A 16,824-nucleotide genomic window follows, 5' to 3' on the forward strand; every position below is an offset into this window, starting at 1 on the left:
TTCTTATTAATATATATGTTAAAAGTTAAAAAATCTTACTCACCAATATAATAAACTCACTTTTATCTTGAGAAATCGATTTCTGTGCAAATTTTTTGACATCGTTACTGCAAATAAAGCTGAAACGCAATCGGTGGCTATTTTATAACGAAAAATCTTATCCCATAGATGATAATTAATTTTTATAACCCACCGTAAAAACCGCCAGCCCGTAAAATAACACTTCATTGTCTCGCGCGCGAACACAATGACGATTAACAATATTCCGTTTTAACAAATTAACCGTTTTTACCGACGATTAATTACCGTTTATTGTTATTGTAACACTCTATTTAGAGACACGTTTAACACTTTTATTACTCTTGTTTTCTCATTTAAACTCATTTCTTTTTTAACCATTTTTTTTTAATACAAATTTACTAATTAAGGTAAGTTCTTTTGCTACTGGTTTCTTTTAAAGCAAAAAAGGATAACAATATATATATATACCTGTTTCTGTCATTCGCGGTCCCATTATCAGGTAGAATTTAAAACCAGGTAATTAACTACGACATTTCGACCAATCAGAAATGAAGGTTATCGTAAAGCCATCTTTGCTTTGGGTTGGACCGATTTGGGATTATCCCACAGGAATCGTTTAAAATCAATTTCTTTTTGTGAGATTTTAAAAAGAAAGAGGAGTCTTGGTAGGTGGCGACGTTCTCGCCTGGAGCGGAGAGACGATGAACTACGCATTCAGACGATCGATACAGAAAAATGATAGAAAGAAACAATTTCTTTACAAAAATTCGTTCTGGGTTTCGTTTTTTATTTTAAGTTATTACATAAGAAAATTATGATAATAAAAAAATCCATTTGTTAAATGAATTAATTAATTAACGCAATATGTATGCAAATTGCAAATTGCTACTTGGGATACTCGAGGAAAACGTTGGGAGTTTTCAAGGAGCTAATATGAATACTTATGTGCAATCACGTTCTTTGAATATGAATTAGTTTGATTGTGTCGAATGACTAAGAAATGTTACTAAGCTAAATTATAAAAGTGTTAAAATATTTTATTTGTAATTAACTTATTGTTGGATTTAACGTTGTATGGGCTTGGAATAGATATATTCATAAATGTTTTGTATCCTGAGATATGAAATAGTTGTGCGAAAGATGACAGAGAAAACCAAAATAATATCAATAAGATTACAGAAACGAATTATAAATGGCAAAAACATTTTTTCCCATATTTTCTATTTCACAAATATTGAAAAATACAATGCAGATTAAACTAAATTGATCAGAAATTCTGTTCAACTACATTTGTTGCAGACTGTTAGCTTTAATTTGATATAAAAATAATTCTTTAATTCCCATGAATAAGGAATGAATGATTTTTTGATTTTTTTCTAAATGTTAAGTTAAGACAAAAAGTTGTCTTTAATTTAAAAAATGTTATAATTTACATATAAATATTTTTCAATATTCTTAAACTTTAGACTTTTAGCTTTAATTTGATATAAGAATTATCATTTAATTTCAATAATTAAGCCCAGGATGATTTTTTGAAAATTTAACTTAAACGTCAATTTATAACAAAATTAGTCTTAACCTTTCTCGAATTTTCTCCAAAATTTTATAATTTACATATAAATATTTTTCAATATTCTTAAAGTTTAGACTTTTAGCTTTAATTTCATATAAAAATTATCATTAAATTCCTATGAATAAGGTTAAAAAAATTTTTTTTTATTTTACTCTAAATCTTAGATTAAAAAAAAAGTAGTACTTAATTTTTGGAATTATCTCAAAAATTTTATAATTCAACAAATTAATTTCTTTAATATTCGTAAAATATAGACTTTTAGCTTTAATTTGATACAAAAATAATCATTTAATTTCTATTATTAAGTCCAAGATGATTTTTTGAAAATTATCACTCAACCTTAAACGTCAATTTATAACAAAATTAGTCTTAACCTTTCTGGAATTTTCTCCAAAATTTTATGATTTACATATAAATATTTTTCAATATTCTTAAACTTTAGACTTTTAGCTTTAATTTCATATAAAAATTATCATTAAATCCATACGAATAAGGTTAAAAAAAAAATTTTTTATTTTTCTCTAAATCTTAGATTAAAAAAAAAGTAGTATTTAATTTCAGGAATTATTTCAAAAATTTTATCATTCAACAAATTGATATCTTTAATATTCGTAAAATATAGACTTTTAGCTTTAATTTGATACAAAAATTATCATTAAATACCTATAATTAAGTCCAAGATGATTTTTTGAAAATTATTACTAACCTTAAACGTCAATTTATAACAAAATTAGTCTTAACCTTTCTCGAATTTTCTCCAAAATTTTATAATTTACATATAAATATTTTTCAATATTCTTAAACTTTAGACTTTTAGCTTTAAGTTGATATAAAAATTATCATTAAATTCCTATGAATAAGGTTAAAAAAAAATTTTTTATTTTTCTCTAAATCTTAGATTAAGAAAAAAAGTAGTACTTAATTTCTGGAATTATCTCAAAAATTTTATCATTCAACAAATTGATATCTTTAATATTCGTAAAATATAGACTTTTAGCTTTAATTTGATACAAAAATATTCATTTAATTCCTATAATTAAGTCCAAGATGATTTTTTGAAAATTATCATTCAACCTTAAACGTCAATTTATGACATAATTAGTCTTAAACTTTATGGAATTTTCTCAAAAATTTGCTAATTTACATATAAATATTTTTCAATATTCTTAAACTTTAGACTTTTAGCTTTAAGTTGATATAAAAATTATCATTAAATTCCTATGAATAAGGTTAAAAAAAAATTTTTTATTTTTCTCTAATCTTAGATTAAAAAAAAAGTAGTACTTAATTTCAGGAATTATCTCAAAAATTTTATCATTCAACAAATTGATATCTTTAATATTCGTAAAATATAGACTTTTAGCTTTAATTTGATACAAAAATAATCATCTAATTCCTATAATTAAGCCCAAGATGATTTTTTGAAAATTATCATTCAACCTTAAACGTCAATTTATAACAAAATTAGTCTTAAATTTTATGGAATTTTCTCCAAAATTTGCTAATTTACATATAAATATTTGTCAATATTCTTAAACTTTAGACTTTTACCTTTAAGTTGATATAAAAATTATCATTAAATTCCTATGAATAAAGTTAAAAAATTTTTTTTAATTTTTCTCTAAATCTTAGATTAAGAAAAAAAGTAGTACTTAATTTCTGGAATTATCTCAAAAATTTTATCATTCAACAAATTGATATCTTTAATATTCCTAAAATATAGACTTTTAGCTTTAATTTGATACAAAAATAATCATTAAATTCTTATAATTAAGGCCACGATGATTTTTTGAAAATTATCACTCAACCTTAAACGTCAATTTATAACAAAATTAGTCGTAACCTTTCTGGAATTTTCTCAAAAATTTGCTAATTTACATATAAATATTTTTCAATATTCTTAAACTTTAGACTTTTAGCTTTAAGTTGATATAAAAATTATCATTAAATTCCTATGAATAAGGTTAAAAAAAAATTTTTTATTTTTCTCTAATCTTAGATTAAAAAAAAAGTAGTACTTAATTTCAGGAATTATCTCAAAAATTTTATCATTCAACAAATTGATATCTTTAATATTCGTAAAATATAGACTTTTAGCTTTAATTTGATACAAAAATTATCATATAATTCCTATAATTAAGCCCACGATGATTTTTTGAAAATTATCATTCAACCTTAAACATCAATTTATGACATAATTAGTCTTAAACTTTATGGAATTTTCTCAAAAATTTGCTAATTTACATATAAATATTTTTCAATATTCTTAAACTTTAGACTTTTAGCTTTAAGTTGATATAAAAATTATCATTAAATCTCTAAGAATAAGGTTAAAAATTTTTTTTAAATTTTTCTCTAAATCTTAGATTAAAAAAAAGTAGTACTTAATTTCAGGAATTATCTCAAAAATTTTATCATTCAACAAATTGATATCTTTAATATTCGTAAAGTATAGACTTTTAGCTTTAATTTGATACAAAAATAATCATTTAATTCCTATAATTAAGCCCAAGATGATTTTTTGAAAATTATTATTCAACCTTAAACGTCAATTTATAACAAAATTAGTCTTAACCTTTTTGGAATTTTCTCCAAAATTTTATAATTTACATATGAATATTTTTCAATAGTCTTAAACTTTAGACTTTTAGCTTTAAGTTGATATAAAAATTATCATTAAATCCATACGAATAAGGTTAAAAAAAAATTTTTTATTTTTCTCTAAATCTTAGATTAAGAAAAAAAGTAGTACTTAATTTCAGGAATTATCTCAATAATTTTATCATTCAACAAATTAATTGCTTTAATATTCGTAAAATATAGACTTTTAGCTTTAATTTGATACAAAAATAATCATTTAATTCCTATAATTAAGCCCAAGATGATTTTTTGAAAATTATCATTCAACCTTAAACGTCAATTTATAACAAAATTAGTCTTTAACTTTATGGAATTTTTTCCAAAATTTGCTAATTTACATATGAATATTTTTCAATATTCTTAAACTTTAAACTTTTAGCTTTAAGTTGATATAAAAATTATCATTAAATCCCTAAGAATAAGGTTAAAAAATTTTTTTTTATTTTTCTCTAAATCAGATTAAGAAAAAAAGTAGTACTTAATTTCCGGAATTATCTCAAAAATTTTATCATTCAACAAATTGATATCTTTAATATTCGTAAAATATAGACTTTTAGCTTTAATTTGATACAAAAATAATCATTTAATTCCTATAATTAAGCCCAAGATGATTTTTTGAAAATTATCATTCAACCTTAAACGTCAATTTATAACAAAATTAGTCTTAAACTTTCTGGAATTTTTTCCAAAATTTGCTAATTTACATATGAATATTTTTCAATATTCTTAAATTTTAGACTTTTAGCTTTAAGTTGATATAAAAATTATCATTAAATCCATACGAATAAGGTTAAAATTTTTTTTTTATTTTTCTCTAAATCTTAGATTAAGAAAAAAAGTAGTACTTAATTTCCGGAATTATCTCAAAAATTTTATCATTCAACAAATTAATTTCTTTAATATTCGTAAAATATAGACTTTTAGCTTTAATTTGATACAAAAATAATCATTAAATTCCTATAATTAAGCCCAAGATGATTTTTTTTAAATTATCATTCAACCTTAAACGTCAATTTATAACAAAATTAGTCTTAAACTTTATGGAATTTTTTCCAAAATTTGCTAATTTACATATGAATATTTTTCAATATTCTTAAACTTTAGACTTTTAGCTTTAAGTTGATATAAAAATTATCATTAAATCCATACGAATAAGGTTAAAAAAATTTTTTTTATTTTTCTCTAAATCTTAGATTAAAAAAAAGTAGTACTTCATTTCAAGAATTATCTTAAAAATTTTATCATTCAACAAATTGATATCGTTAATATTCGTAAAATATAGACTTTTAGCTTTAATTTGATACAAAAATAATCATTTAATTCCTATAATTAAGCCCAAGATGATTTTTTGAAAATTATCATTTAACCTTAAACGTCAATTTATAACAAAATTAGTCTTAACCTTTCTGGAATTATCTCCAAAATTTTATAATTTACATATAAATATTTTTCAACATTCTTAAACTTTAGACTTTTAGCTTTAACTTTAGATTAAGAAAATAATCCAATATTTCATAATTTACACATGAATATTTTTCAATACTTTTAAATTTTAGACTATAAGCTTTAAGTTAATACAATAATTATCATTCAATTCCTAAGAATTCATCATACTGTTTTTTTTTTAATACATACCTCATCAAATCAATTTTCATTACAATTTCAACATCTATTCAGGAGGCAACTACAAAAGAAACCATACCAACCACGATCAAAGTTAAACTAATGTCAAAAAGTCCCCACGAAGCTTAAAACTTTTCTAAGAAGCATTCCATGTTCCTATTCGTTCTGTAAGAAATTTTTTTAACACGCCTCCACCCCAAACCATCTCTTTAACTACTATTTACAAACAGAATTATCGCCTACGCTTCGACCAAAAAAAAAGTTTTAAGAATAGGGAAAAAAAAGAGTTGAAGATTTTAAAAGCTAAAAGTTCCGTTACGTTTTCAAGCGACACTTCAAGGTCTATATTTTTTTCCTATTTCTTTAGTTTATTTTTTTTCTGATTTTTTTGGGTTGCACAGGTTGACGTAACAGTTTTCAAGGCGTTTGAGTTAGGTTTTTTTTTGCCTTTTGCATGAACGAACCAGTCGTAAAGTGAAACAGAGAAAGAAGAGGCAATAAACCGAAGCAATAAAGGGTTTGCTTTTGTAAGTCGTTACGCGCTCTACAATGGCACGTTATGGGCCCCGTTATGACCGTTTACGCGCCGCTTTTGACCCCGCCACTCTCTTCGACTTCAGTTTTCAACTATCACCACCCCAAGTAACAGTTAAAATAATCAAGCTTAGTATTAAAAATTTCAAAAAAAACTAAGTTATTTGAGTAATTAAGTGGAATAATAAGAAAAACGTAAGTAATATTATGTATTTTTCGTTTTATGTATTTTTAGTTTTATGTATTTTTGGAGGGGTTGGGTTTGAATAAACATCGAGACGTATTAACAAGGTAAATAAAACCTAAATGGTTGGGAGTATTAGGGAGATGGAGAATGTTTTGTTTAAAGCTTAAAAGGTGGGGTAGAAAATGGAAAGAGTGTTTTTCGAAATTGGTTAAATTAACTTTTCTGGTTAATTTAGTTTATTTCGGGAAATAACCCACAATAAAGTAAAGTCGTAATAATGAAGTAACTGCATAATACGTTATGAGAAGTTAAATTAATTTTCCGTCTTTTATGGGTACAAATAAAGGGAAAAATACGAATACAAAGATAACTAATTGAAAAAATACAAAAACAAGAGACTGTTTTTTAAAGTTAATTAAAAAAGAATAAATAAAGAAGGTCAAATCGGTTGAAATAAATTACATTTTACTCGAGGTTAAGAGTAAAAGGAGCGATGCACTCGACCCCAAGAGATACATATGATAATATCTCTCTCTCTCTGTAATTAACTCCGGAATTTATCTTTGGTTAACCGAAGAAATTCACCGGGAATTATGCTAAAATGAAACCTGGTTTAGACCACCCAATAGCAACTATAAAAAATTAAAAATTATTATTCAAAATTTGACACAAAGACCAATTCGATTTGAGTGATGTATAAGTGTATATCTAAAAATTCGAAACAATTGGAAAGAAATCGTTTATGGATTATGTTTTTGTGCTTTATTATGAACAATTTTTATTAATATCATTCTCAACCACAACTTAAAATTTTTGAGTTAAATATTATTTCGTTGTTAAATGCGTCTAATTCGATATGTTTGGTATTTTAAATTCGGTAATAAGCATATTTAAGTTATAATATCTTGTGGATACCATTTTGTTGCTTCATTATAAATAATTTTTATCCAAAAAGTTTTCTCCTACCATTTCTAGTTTTTGAATTATATCACATTTTTTTGTCCAAAAACGTCGATTTAAACATTTTTGGATTTTACAGTCAAGAACTAAAAATTCGTAACAATTACAAAAAAATCGTTTATGGATTATGTTTTTGTGATTTATTATAAACAATTTTTATTAATACCATTCTCATCTACAACTTTTAATCTTTGAGTTAAAAATTATTTTGTTGTTAAAAGCGCCAAATTCGATATGTTTGGTGTTTTAAATCAGTTAGGTTGCTAATAAGCATACTTAGGTTGTAATCTCTTGTGGATACCCATTTTTTGGTTCATTACAAATAATTTTCATCCAAAAAAAATTCTCCTACCGTTTCTGGTTTTTGAATTATATCACATTTTTTGTCCAAAAACGTCGATTTAAACATTTTTGGATATTACAGTCAAGAATTAAAAATTCGTAACAATTACAAAAAAATCGTTTATGGATTATGTTTTTGTGATTTATTATAAACAATTTTTATTAATACCATTCTCATCTACAACTTTTAATCTTTAAGTTAAAAATTATTTTGTTGTTAAAAGCGCCAAATTCGATATGTTTGGTATTTTAAATCAGTTAGGTTGGTAATAAGCATACTTAGGTTGTAATCTCTTGTGGATACCCATTTTTTGGTTCATTAAAAATAATTTTCATCCAAAAAATTTTCTCCTACCTTTTCTAGTTTTTGAGTTATATCACAATTTTTCGTTCAAAAACGTCGATTTAAACATTTTTGGATTTTACAGTCAAGAACTAAAAATTCGTAACAATTACAAAAAAATAGTTTATGGATTATGTTTTTGTGATTTATTATGAACAATTTTTATCAATACCATTCTCATCTACAACTTTTAATTTTTGATTTAAATATTATTTCGTTGTTAAAAGCGCCAAATTCGATATGTTTGGTATTTTAAATCCGTTAGGTTGGTAATAAGCATACTTAGGTTATAATCTTTTGTAAATACCATTTTGTTGGTTCATTACAAATAATTTATAACCAAAAAATTTTCTCCTACCATTTCTGGTTTTTGAATTATATCACATTTTTTGTCCAAAAACGTCAATTTAAACATTTTTGGATTTTACAGTCAAGAACAAAAAATTCGTAACAATTACAAAAAAATCGTTTATGGATTATGTTTTTGTGATTTATTATGAACAATTTTTATTAATATAAATCTCATGCACAACTTTTAATTTTTGAGTTAAAGATTATTTTGTTGTTAAAAGCGTCAAACTCGATATGTTAAGTATTTTAAACCCGTTAGGTTGGTAATAAGCATACTTAGGTTATAATCTCTTGTAAATACCATTTTGTTGGTTCATTACAAATAATTTATAACCAAAAAATTTTCTGCTACCATTTTTGGTTTTTGAATTATATCACATTTTTTTGTCCAAAAACATCAATTTAAACATTTTTGGATTTTACAGTCAAGAACAAAAAATTCGTAACAATTACAAAAAAATCGTTTATGGATTATGTTTTTGTGATTTATTATGAACAATTTTTATTAATATAAATCTCATGCACAACTTTTAATTTTTGAGTTAAAGATTATTTTGTTGTTAAAAGCGTCAAACTCGATATGTTAAGTATTTTAAATCCGTTAGGTTGGTAATAAGCATACTTAGGTTGTAATCTCTTGTGGATACCCATTTTTTGGTTCATTACAAATAATTTTCATCCAAAAAATTTTCTCCTACCATTTCTGGTTTTTGAATTATATCACATTTTTTGTCCAAAAATGTCAATTTAAACATTTTTGGATTTTACAGTCAAGAACAAAAAATTCGTAACAATTACAAAAAAATCGTTTATGGATTATGTTTTTGTGATTTATTATGAACAATTTTTATTAATATAAATCTCATGCACAACTTTTAATTTTTGAGTTAAAGATTATTTTGTTGTTAAAAGCGTCAAACTCGATATGTTAAGTATTTTAAACCCGTTAGGTTGGTAATAAGCATACTTAGGTTATAATCTCTTGTAAATACCATTTTGTTGGTTCATTACAAATAATTTATAACCAAAAAATTTTCTGCTACCATTTTTGGTTTTTGAATTATATCACATTTTTTTGTCCAAAAACATCAATTTAAACATTTTTGGATTTTACAGTCAAGAACAAAAAATTCATAATAACTACGAAAAAATCGTTTATGTATTACGTTTTTGTGATTTATTATGAACAATTTTTATTAATATAAATCTCATGCACAACTATTAATTTTTGAGTTAAAGATTATTTTGTTGTTAAAAGCGTCAAACTCGATATGTTAAGTATTTTAAACCCGTTAGGTTGGTAATAAGCATACTTAGGTTATAATCTCTTGTAAATACCATTTTGTTGGTTCATTACAAATAATTTTTATCCAAAAAATTTTCCCCTACCATTTTTGGTTTTTGAATTATATCACATTTTTTTGTCCAAAAACATCAATTTAAACATTTTTGGATTTTACAGTCAAGAACAAAAAATTCGTAACAATTACAAAAAAATCGCTTATGGATTATGTTTTTGTGATTTATTATGAACAATTTTTATTAATATAAATCTCATGCACAACTTTTAATTTTTGAGTTAAAGATTATTTTGTTGTTTAAAGCGTCAAACACGATATGTTAAGTATTTTAAACCCGTTAGGTTGGTAATAAGCATACTTAGGTTATAATCTCTTGTAAATACCATTTTGTTGGTTCATTACAAATAATTTTTATCCAAAAAATTTTCCCCTACCATTTTTGGTTTTTGAATTATATCACATTTTTTTGTCCAAAAACATCAATTTAAACATTTTTAGATTTTACAGTCAAGAACTAAAAATTCGTAACAATTACAAAAAAATCGTTTATGGATTATGTTTTTGTGATTTATTATGAACAATTTTTATTAATACCATTCTCATCCACAACTTTTAATTTCTGAGTTAAAGATTATTTCATTGTTAAACGCACCAAATTCGATATGTTTTGTATTTTAAATCCGTTAGGTTGGTAATAAGTAATAAGCATGCGTAGGTTATAATCTTTGGTAAATACCATTTTGTTGGTTCATTACCAATAATTTACATCCAAAAAATTTCCCCTACCTTTTCTAGTTTTTGAGTTATGTATATCACAATTTTTCGTTTAAAAACGTCAATTTAAACATTTTTTGATTTTACGGTTAATAACTAAAAATTCGTAACAATTACAAAAGAATCGTTTATGGATTATGTTTTTGTGATTAATTATAAACAATTTTTATTAATATCATTCTCAACCACAACTTAAAATTTTTGAGTTAAATATTATTTCGTTGTTAAATGCGCCAAATTCGATATGTTTGGTATTTTAAATCAGTTAGGTTGGTAATAAGCATACTTAGGTTGTAATCTCTTGTGGATACCCATTTTTTGGTTCATTACAAATAATTTTCATCCAAAAAATTTTCTCCTACCATTTCTGGTTTTTGAATTATATCACATTCTTTGTCCAAAAACGTCAATTTAAACATTTTTGGATTTTACAGTCAAGAACAAAAAATTCATAATAACTACAAAAAAATCGTTTATGCATTATGTTTTTGTGATTTATTATGAACAATTTTTATTAATATCATTCTCATCCACAACTTTAAATTTTTGAGTTAAAGATTATTTTGTTGTTAAAAGCGTCAAACTCGATATGTTAAGTATTTTAAACCCGTTAGGTTGGTAATAAGCATACTTAGGTTATAATCTCTTGTAAATACCATTTTGTTGGTTCATTACAAATAATTTTTATCCAAAAAATTTCCCCCTACCATTTTTGGTTTTTGAATTATATCACATTTTTTTGCCCAAAAACATCAATTTAAACATTTTTGGATTTTACAGTCAAGAACTAAAAAATCGTAACAATTACAAAAAAATCGTTTATGGATTATGTTTTTGTGATTTATTATGAGCAATTTTTATTAACATCATTCTCATCCACAACATTTAATTTTTGAGTGATAAACAATTTTAATTTATGACAACTTTATAGTTACTTATTTTGAAAAAATCATATCTCAAAAAATAAATGAGATATCAATACGACGTAAAAACCATTTTATAGCAAATTTAATCTAGTTTTATCACACAAAACGTAATTCTTCCATTTCTATTTATCCTAGTGAAACGATTTTTTTTATTTAACTCCGTGTAATTATAGACATCGCTTTAATATAAGTAACTTAAAAAGTTGTATCTCAAGAACGAATTGAGATATCACCATGAAATAAATTTCATTTTAAAGCAAATTTCGTCGTTATGATTTTTTTTATCCCTACAAGTGAAGTTTATAACTATTAAGTTGATTAGTTTTAGTATGTCAAAAATAATTCTTTCATTCCTATAAAATATTCTTTTTTTGAAAATCAACAAAAACTAGTTTTGTCCTTATAGATAGTCAACGGGTTACGGTCTTTTTTACAGTCTAGACAAAATGTGTATAGCGAGCAAAACTTTACGTTCGTTTTTACAGTCGAACCGGGGATATTTTGGCGTAAAAATTTAACTGTCCCCCCTCGCCACGCTCTCTATTCCCACCGTTTCACCCCCTCAATCGAAGTTTCTGCATCATTACATTTCCTAACAAGCTTTAACTTTTTTAATCGTAACCAGATGGTTACAAAAGTCGAATCACGGAATTAGAAATTCCACACAATCAATCTCGAAGGTGAGGTGAATGTTAATTCAAAAGCATGGGAAAAAAATCAAATTAGAAAGTTTTTTGATTAAAACTAATCCAAATAGATCCAATTCCGTTTAGTTCAAATCAATCCTCTTCTCGTTGCGAAACTTTATGGGAATTGGGTTGGGTTTGTGTGATTCCAAACCCTTGTAAATCGGGGAGTAACAACAGTAATCGTCCCCTTTTATTTTTTCATTAAACTTCAATTTCGATTTCATGATTAATTTCTATTAAACTTTTTTTGACCCTTTTTTCTGATAGGTGGAATAGAAACGTTAAAACTTAGAACCCAATGGTAATAATCATTAAAAAACGGGGTTCTTCTAGTTTTGAAAACTTAATCAAAGTTTTTTATTATTCAAGATGGTGAATCGCCGACGTCGGTTCGCCAGCAGAGAGTTTCGATCCTCTCGTAAACTCCTAGCTCGGGGCAAACCTAATCTAGGGGATGTTGCCACACCCCAAGCCGCAACGTCGTCATCCTCCTTGTCTTCGTCGATTTCGTAAAGTTAGTGAGGTCAAAGATTTATAATTAGATGAGTCCCTGATGATGGCGCAAGTTGAAACCGGTTAGACATAAAATAGAGTGACCAGAAAAAGTGTTCCTTAATCATACTTGAAACTCTTCAATGATTTATAAAAATTAAAACGCAGCTGTTCAATCTTTTAACAAATACTCTTTTATGAAAAAAAAGAGTCGTTTTCTTAAACTCCTTTCATTTCATAGTCGTTCATTTTAAGTTGGAAATGTTTATCGACGGATTCCATTAACGTGTGTGGCTTGTGAAGCGGGGAAAAACGTTGGCGGAGGCAGGGAAAGAAAACAAATCCCCACTTCGGGGACAATGCCCGAGTAGATAAGCGGAATTAAAAGGTTTATTTAGATGCAAATGACGGCCGGTTCGTCCGAACGAGTAGGATGGAAAAAAACGTCTTTATATATCCACAAGGTTCTCTAGAAAATGGAGAAACCACTTCGGAGATAAGGTGGGGAGGGTCGAAACTAAGTGTACAAATGACCAAACGCAAAGGGTAAATAGACTTAGGGTCTTGACCCGCATATATATCGCCAATTTACTCGGAGTGAGAGAGAGAGATAGGAGAAGAAGGAATCTGGTTGGATTGGATTGAGTTTTCTCGAATAAAAAATTCGATTGGATCTTAATCCATTTTTACAAATTTATTCAGTTATTCGTTTTATTTTCGTTTTGCGTCATCCTCCAAGTTTTTTCTTATAAACAAATTTTCGATATGACCAGCAGGAAAAGAAAGCAGACGTCTTGTTATTTTTTTCGCTAGTTTATAAACGTTTACCTGCCTCGATGGGGGCCAACAGCCATATAAATCCGTCATCTTGTTCTAAAATGTTTTGGTAATAACTCCCCGGTTTCGTTTAGTTAAGAAAAAAAAGCGTTTTCCCCAAACGCTTTGGGAGTTACCCGAAATATAATCAAACCCAAATTTATTGTAAATAAACTCTTCCTATTTTCTTTCTTTTTTCTTCACCAAAAAATTTTTTTTCGGTAAAGATTTTGATTCATTAAATTCGGATCACGCACAATTTTTACACCTACCCTTATCGTGAATTCGTAAAAACCTCTTTATACTTTCATCCTCCCCGAAAGAAAACGAAAAAAGGGTAAAAAAGGTATAAACGAAAAAGAGATGTAAAAGAAAAAAAATGTCTTGTAGTGCCCTAATTTTTCTAGACGTACTTTCCCCCCCTTAATTCCGATCCCAAAACGAACACGACCATCGGGAACTGTAAACAGGGATTTCGTTTCCCTTACGATCGTCTAATAACGAGCTTTTTTCTCGCACCATTTTCCTCCAACACTTTTTTTCCCTTTTTTTTTGTCGTCGCAGAAAACAACATTCTTTGTAGTCTCGTGTCATACTCGGAGAAAACGTATAAATTCTTACAAGACTTCGGCACGTGAAACCAGAAGACTTTTAGGGGGTGGGGTTACGGGAATTCACCCCCCGGTATATGTACGTTTAATCTTTCATGTGTTTGCTAGGAAGAGAATGGGACAACATGGGGACGAAGAGAGAAAAAGGGACGTGATTCGACAAATAAGGTCGAAGTTTACGATGGTTGTACGTTGTTGGTGTAAGAAAAGCAAGTTATATCTTGTTATGAGATGATGCATTAAGTAAATTTTAGATTTCTTTGTTCTAATCTTAAATTCTTATTCAAATCTGAACATTAAACTATAATACGAGATAGATAACATGGGATGCATATATTTTTTAATGTAACTTTATATCAAGGTCGCTTGCAACCGAAGCATTACAACACGAACCGTCAAAGATAAACGAGCTCAATCATACAAGTCTTTGATGAATATTTTTTAATAAAACAACTAGCTCTGTTGTTAGACTTCAATCCTTCATTGGTTGAATGGCATGTATTAGCCGTTAGGTTGGTAATAAGCATACTTAGGTTGTAATCTCTTGTAAATACCAATTTTTTGGTTCATTACAAATAATTTTCATCCAAAAGATTGTCTCCTATCGTTTCTGGTTTTTGAATTATATCACATTTTTTGTCCAAAAACGTCGATTTAAACATTTTTGGATTTTAAAGTCAAGAACTAAAAATTTGTAACAATTACAAAAAAAATGTTTATGGATTATGTTTTTGTGATTTATTATGAACAATTTTTATTAATATCATTCTCATCCACAACTTTTAATTTTTGATTTAAATATTATTTCGTTGTTAAATGCGCCAAATTCGATATCTTTAGTGTTTTAAACCCGTTAGATTGGTAATAAGCAAACTTAGATTATAATCTCTTGTAGATACCAATTTTTTGGTTCATTACAAATAATTTTCATCCAAATAATTTTCTCCTACCATTTCTGGTTTTTGAATTATATCACATTTTTTTGTTCAAAAACGTCAATTTATACATTTTTGGATTTTACAGTCAAGAACTAAAAATTTGTAACAATTACAAAAAAATCGTTTATGGATTATGTTTTTGTGATTTATTATGAACAATTTTTATTAATATCATTCTCATCCACAACTTTTAATTTTTGATTTAAATATTATTTCGTTATTAAATGCGCCAAATTCGATATTTTTAGTGTTTTAAAACCGTTAGGTTGGTAATAAGCAAATTTAGGTTACAATCTCTTGCGGATACCATTTTTTTGGATCATTACAAATAATTTTCATCCAAAAAATTTTGTCCTACCATTTCTGGTTTTTGAATTATATCACATTTTTTGTCCAAAAACGTCAATTTAAATATTTTTGGATTTTACAGTCAAGAACTAAAAATTTGTAACAATTACAAAAAAATCGTGTATGGATTATGTTTTTGTGATTTATTATGAACAATTTTTATTAATATCATTCTCATCCACAACTTTTAATTTTTGATTTAAATATTATTTCGTTGTTAAAAGCGTCAAACTCGATATCTTTAGTGTTTTAAACCCGTTAGGTTGGTAATAAGCAAACTTAGGTTATAATCACTTGTGGATACCATCTTTTTGGATCATTACAAATAATTTTCATCCAAAAAATTTTGTCCTACCATTTCTGGTTTTTGAATTATATCACATTTTTTTGTCCAAAATCGTTAATTTAAACATTTTTGGATTTTACACTCAAGAACTAAAAATTTGTAACAATTACAAAAAAATCGTTTATGGATTATGTTTTTGTGATTTATTACGAACAATTTTTATTACTGCCTTTCTCATCCACAACTTTTAATTTTTGATTTAAATATTATTTCGTTGTTAAAAGCATCAAACTCGATATCTTTAGTGTTTTAAACCCGTTAGGTTGGTAATAAGCAAACTTAGGTTATAATCTCTTGTGGATACCATCTTTTTGGATCATTACAAATAATTTTCATCCAAAAAATTTTCTCCTACCGTTTCTGGTTTTTGAATTATATCACATTTTTTTGTGCAAAAACGTCGATTTAAACATTTTTGGATTTTAAAGTCAAGAACTAAAAATTTGTAACAATTACAAAAAAATCATTTATGGATTATGTTTTTGTGATTTATTACGAACAATTTTTATTAATATCATTCTCATCCACAACTTTTAATTATTGAGTTAAAGATTATTTTGTTGTTAAAAGCGTCATACTCGACATCTTTAATGTTTTAAGTCCGTTAAGTTGGTAATAAGCATACTTAGGTTGTAATCTCTTGTAGATACCAATTTTTTGGTTCATTACAAATAATTTTCATCCAAAAGATTGTCTCCTACCGTTTCTGGTTTTTGAATTATATCACATTTTTTTGTCCAAAATCGTTAATTTAAACATTTTTGGATTTTACACTCAAGAACTAAAAATTTGTAACAATTACAAAAAAATCGTTTATGGATTATGTTTTTGTGATTTATTACGAACAATTTTTATTACTGTCTTTCTCATCCACAACTTTTAATTTTTGATTTAAATATTATTTCGTTGTTAAAAGCATCAAACTCGATATCTTTAGTGTTTTAAACCCGTTAGGTTGGTAATAAGCAAACTTAGGTTATAATCTCTTGTGGATACCATCTTTTTGGAT

General features: G+C 26.0%; 1 protein-coding gene across 9 annotated transcripts in view; it reads right to left on the minus strand.

Moving 5' to 3' along the window:
- Window positions 1-16,824, minus strand: part of LOC111419106 (homeotic protein ultrabithorax-like) — a 526,223-nt gene that overhangs the window by 476,097 nt on the left and 33,302 nt on the right. Inside the window, exon 1 of one of the 9 annotated variants that reach the window (XR_011641568.1) lies at window positions 44-119. The exons of the other annotated variants lie outside the window; for them this stretch is intronic. The gene's annotated coding sequence lies outside the window, so the exon portion shown is untranslated. Of the gene's footprint in view, window positions 1-43; window positions 120-16,824 lie in introns of those variants that run through there. 9 annotated transcript variants of the gene reach the window in all.

Source organism: Onthophagus taurus, chromosome 10, assembly GCF_036711975.1.
Source record: "Onthophagus taurus isolate NC chromosome 10, IU_Otau_3.0, whole genome shotgun sequence".
In the NCBI taxonomy this organism is placed as follows: Eukaryota; Metazoa; Arthropoda; class Insecta; order Coleoptera; family Scarabaeidae; genus Onthophagus; species Onthophagus taurus.